This window comes from Convolutriloba macropyga, chromosome 4, assembly GCF_964194025.1.
Source record: "Convolutriloba macropyga chromosome 4, txConMacr16.3, whole genome shotgun sequence".
NCBI lineage: Eukaryota > Metazoa > Xenacoelomorpha > Acoela > Convolutidae > Convolutriloba > Convolutriloba macropyga.
Window position 1 is genome coordinate 76,871,942 of NC_134471.1, and position 6,000 is coordinate 76,877,941.

A 6,000-nucleotide genomic window follows, 5' to 3' on the forward strand; every position below is an offset into this window, starting at 1 on the left:
TTGGGTGCTTGGGGAATTTTTTTCTCTTGTTTGATTTTATTTCCACTTGGTAGTTCATTCCAATCGCTAATCTAACAAACGAGTTTTGCATTTTGGTAGAGGCACATTTTTGGTCATCAGAACATTTTTTTGGTCCTTATAGACTCATGAAGATGCCAGGTGATTAAGGGACGTCCCGATGTTGGTGAATAATCCGGTCGTAACTGTATTTTTATTTTCCAAAGAATTGTAATCTTTTTGTTCTTAAAAAGAGTTTTACGGGGAGTATATTCCGACTGCATTTAATATACTGAACAGATTTAATTTTTTGTCTAAAAAAAATTGCTCCTAATGACCAGTTAACCTGTTTTTCAAGTGAATGATAACTGCTGAGTAGTGCAAGTGACTTAATACCAGAGCGTTTAAGACAAGTATCAATAGTTTTTGTGGAAGTGATTTTCTAATAGCATAAAATGTTTCGATTCGTAGAATTTGTTTCACCTCCTCTTGAAACGTTATATTGCTGTCTATGTGAACCCCTAAAAATTTTACTTTGGGTTTCTCTTCTATTGGAGTTGAATCTATAATTATCTGTTCATTGAATTGTTTTCGCTCTTACCAAATATCATGAACTCAGTTTTAGAGGTATTAACAATGAGGTGATGTTCATGAAAATATCGAATAACTTTGTTTGCATTTTATCTAAGTTGATTTTGCTTTTGTCAATGGAGGTATCAAAAGTTAAAGTAACGGTATCGTCAGCATATTGTATAAGTTCAGTTTCATTGTCAACTCTTGTTGTCTTGTCATTAATGTAGAGATTAAATAAGAGCGGGCCAAGTACTGTTCTTCGTGGTACGCCTCTATGAAGCTTTAGTTCATCTGATATGCAATACTGTAGTATAACGGATTGACGGCGGTTCGCAACGAAACTTCTTAAGAGATTTTTTGAGTTTTCCTCCAAACCTAAGTTGCCTAAATTGATATCCAAAATGTCGTATTTGGTAGAATCAACAGCTTTTGATAAGTCAAGAAATGCTGCTGTGACAAAAGTGTTAACGTCAGTTTTGTTTTTGATGAATTCTGTGCAAAATAATAGTGAATCGATGGTTGAAAACTTTTTTCCTAAAACCAAACTGATTTCTACTTAGTAATTTGTTGTCATTAAGGTACTGACAAATTTGATCCCTCAAGATGTTTTTAATTGTCTTAGAAAGGCATGGTGTAATGGAAATTGGGCGTGAGTTATTAGGTTCCTCGGGGTCATCTTTCTTGTACACTGGAACACATGTGCTTGTTTAAGGGGAAGCAACATAAATTTTTTTCAGTAGTTCACAAGAAAGTTTAAATGAGGAGCAATGACGGAGCTTGGGTCTTTAATAGCCCATGCAGGAATGTTTAGTGGTCCGATTGCTTTTTTTTCTCTCCAGTTCCCTAATTGCATCATGACAGTCTTTTTCCGTTACATAGTAAAAGCTAAAAACTTTTTAATTAGGATTGCATTTCCCAGAAATCTGTAGGGGATGCTGATGGCCTTGGAATTTCCCAATTGTAGAAAAACGATAGTTCAACAGGTTAGCAATTTTTATGCTTGCGTTTCTTAATCACCAAAATACATCTCTCAAGCGATAGATTCTGGGTTTTTTTTCAGAGTTTCCTAAAACCAAACTGATTTCTACTTAGTAATTTGTTGTCATGAAGCAACTGACAAATTTGATCCCTCAAGATGGTTTCAATGATCATCTCAGAAAGGCATGGTGTAATGGAAATTGGGCGATAGTTATTAGGTTCCTCAGGCTAATCTTTCTTGTACACTGGAAAAACATGTGCTGGTTTAAGGGGAAGCAAAAGAAATTGATGCAGTAGTTCACAAGAAAGTTTAATTGAGGAGCAATTACAGAGCTTGAGTCTTTAATAGCCCATGCAGGAGTTTTTGATGGTCCGATTTTTTTATTTCTCTCCAGTTCCCTAATTGCATCATGACAGTCTTTTTCCGTTACATAGTGAAAGCTAAAAAATTTTTTGTTTAGCATTGCATATCCCAGAAATCTGTAGTTTTCTAGTTAACCATTTGTCTTTTCACTATCACAAATTATAGTGTCATTTATAGTTGAACAGTCAGTAATAAAGTAATCAATAAGGCTTTTGGTATTGTTGCCCCGGTTTTAACGAGTTGGAATGGTTTGATTCTCTATATGTAAACCATGAGGAAATATCCCTGTTTCGACCCTAGATCTTTCCAAGGTTTCTAAAATGCTAATATTAAAGTCACTCAGAAGTAATATCTTTTCGTTTTTTGTAATCGCATTATCATTGTTAATTGCAAGTTGGTCCAAAAATTCGGTGCTATTTTTTTGGAGTTATAGGTAACATTCACTAGTAAGTACGGGCAAGTTGGTGCACTAGCTTGTGTAGTTGTTCTTTCGTGCTGAGAATGCTTTGTACCATTAGGTGATAAAATCTAAATTCCGAATCTCTTCTCACATTCATGTTGATAGACTCATTGTATGTTAAAGAAGGTCCTGGATTTGTTTCTATATCACCAGCTCTTAGGAGTAGCGTTAAGCTAACCAGAAAATGAAATATAGTTATAAGAATTGGGCATAATAATTAAAAGCACCTTTATAGTTTAGCGCGGAGTATCTTTGATTCACAGGCTGATAATTATTATTAGAACTCAAGAAACTTTTTTCTGTCTGATTGGGGTAGTTGTATGTTTTTTTTTTCGATAAAAAGAGCTGTAAGCGTATGGAGGCGTTTTTTTGATTAGGCTTTTGTTTTGGTAGAGTCCTTTGGGACAGAGGCTACCATTAGATATCAAAAGAAGATGAGAAAGTAGCCAATTTTTGAGAAGAGGCACACCATTCTGGTAGTTTGTATCCACAATATTAAAAAATTGGTGATAATATACAATAGAATCACTGACGTTATCCTTGTTAACTGCATTAATTACATTTTTTATATTAGCATTAAGAAAGGATATCTAGAAGGATGGTTTATCGGAATAGTAAGGTGACATAAGATTGTTAATTTCATCAATTTTTTCATTTTTATCCCTATACTGCTCAACGTTTTTCAATGGCGGTATTTTGCAAACAACGCAGATATCTGGATTGAATTTTTCAATGCATAAACCAATTAGTTTTTTGTGTTCAAGAAAATTTTCATCGGTAGATTTACTATTATGCTTGAGCACGATGTTGGTTCCGTCTTGAATCACTAAAGTTCGGATTTTTTTGGTCGTATTTGCTCAAAACTTTAATTTTCTCGTTGGTAGTGGACCCTCGATAAGCATGAATTGGGCAACCGATTGGAATATATTAGTCGATTGCAAGCTTGTCTTTTATACTACTGCCAATAACAAGATTTTCGCATTCTGGTGACAGTTCTTTTTTTGGGAAATCTCGAACCAATTCATTCGCCTCCGTCAAGGTGCTTACTGTTTTATATTCATTACAATTAGAACCCCACCCTGTACCGTTTCACCCCCTATCAGTTGGGGATTAGCCATATACAAACCAGACTCCATCATCTTGGTAAATTTTGTAATAGTATCGTCTATAAATTTCTCTTTTTCTTCCAATATTTTGGAAGCTTTGACATAGAGCTGGTAAATGTCTTGCTTGTTCAGAGAGGAATACTGCATCTCATCGATCTTTTTTGTTTTTATAAACAATAATATTGCTTTATTGTGTGATTTGAGAGCTGTTATTTGTTTAGAAATGCATCAGTAATGCTCAGAATCGAGTGTTTTTAACAAAATTCTTTGAGGTCAAAGAGGATAAGGTAAACTTCTTAAAGGTCAACTCTTAAAGGGTAACTTTTACTATGGAAAAATTTTTCCTTGAAAGACATTCAACACGAGCCAAAAGGTATAATTAGGTTTAAATATTTTTATTGTGCCCCCTCATTAAATTTTTATCCTGAAATTTTTTTGGGACGCAGTTTTATGTTCTTGGAAAGGATTACGTGAGCTGAAGACAGTAACTTTTTATTCTGAAACTTTATCTTGAACCAAAAACAGGTGCAGCTAGATTTTTCAACGTTAACAATGATAGGAAACAAAAAATTTCGAGAAGAGAAAATTAATCAAATTGAGAAAATTTTTGCACCTAAAATTAATACAAATGTAAAAAACCTTTTTTTCTTTATTTAGCTTCAATCTATACATAAATAAGAGAAACTGCACATTTTAGAAAAAAACCGTGTTTTTTTTCTCCCTAACTTTAGCCGCTATTGGTCACTTTTTTCAGTTTTTTATCTTGTTCTGCGTCGTAATTAATACTTAATCGCACCTCTTTCAAATTCAGACGAGCAGAAACGTTTCGATTGAAGCTCTTAGCTTCGCAATTTTTGAATTTTCTGTATAAAAAGAAAAGATTCAATAGCTCATCTTAAAAAGCGAGCTCAAAGGTGCTGCTTCTTTTAGATAACTGTTGCGGGTCATTAATAGCGGAGAAGCGATGGGTTTCTTCCCTCATTTTACAGCATCCCCTTTATTATTTTTGCCATCAAATCTCGACCCGGTGATATAAATTGAGCAGCAGAACTCAAAAACTATGCGATGTTTATAGTAACATAATTAACTGCGCGCGAACTGAACCTTAATTAATAATACGATGAAATTCTGTCAAACATGGCCCCTATTGAAAAGATTGTGAATATGTTGTCTGGGCTGCCAAACAATGTAATTGCACCGATAGAGGGGTTGTGTTATTCCATCACTTCGGCAACCTGTTACTCTCTCAGGCACAAAATTCTCTAAACACCGTCGCTTGCAGTCGTCTAATGTAATTAAGCCTGTCGAATAGCAGTTGCCCCAGCTTCTTCTGCCCATCTGACAGCTCCTTTTGAGGGACACAAACTCAAAGTTTGAATCTGCAAAGTAAACAATTTTTCGGAACCGATAACGTTTCAAATTTTCTCATAACATCATATCACGAGATAGGTTTCGTTTTTGCGGAAATATTTATTTGTTAAAACACACTGGTTAAAAAATTGGACTTAACAGCGGCCCTAAAAATTTTAATTTTTTCTCCAATATTTCAGAAGACAATAGAGACAAACAATAGCAAGGAATGATAGGATTGTTCGACTACAGTTGTATGAAATGGTTTTTCAGTATCATCAATGTTCTTCGGCTTTATAGTAGCTTTGGTTTTTACATTTTACGAATCTGTACGTAAGTTTTATCCAAAACGTATGATATCATCCATATGTCATTGGGTTGAGTTCTCAAAAAATTAATTTAAAGAACTTTTCTATTATGGAACATTAACTTCATAAATCAAAAAAGTTTTTAAGGATTGGTAAGACTACAAATTTGCCATAAATGCAAGTTTGATGGTTACTGCTTCTCGAAAACAACAAATAGTAGGTATTTGAAGTCTATTAATGTTTTGTGAGACGTCATTGACTTCTTTAACTACAAGAGAAAACAGTCTGAATGTTTTTTCTTGTAGAATAAGCGAAAATGGAAGATTTATTTCAAGACATCATATAAATGAAAAACGGTTTGCAACGGAGAAACTTTTTTCGGTTTTAAATACAAAATGTTCAAGGGAAAATTTGCATCAATTTTTTCGATACAAAACTTCAAGAATTAATTATTGATTTGGTGAATTTTGCATTCCTTTTCCTCTCTCTGTTGATAATCCGTTGGTTGAATGAAGAATATGAAGCTTTCGATAATTTTTAATTTTTAGATTTAAAGCACTTGTAGAATATTCTAAAAAAAATACAGAAGATTACACATTTTATCGAAAAATGGTGAAAAAACCATTATATTTTGGTAAAAGAAGAACAGACCAAACAATTGAACATGAACCATGAATGAAGGTACATAGAAAATCAAAAAATTAAATTGCCTGGATCGATGAGTACCCTAGTGATCGCCGATTTGAAAAACTTGCAGGCAACTTGGAAGCAATCTTGCAGTGAATGCATTCGGATACCAAGTAGCCTGCAAGATTCTTGGAGGTTTTTCGATTCGTTTGCAAGAATATTGCACGCTTACCGATT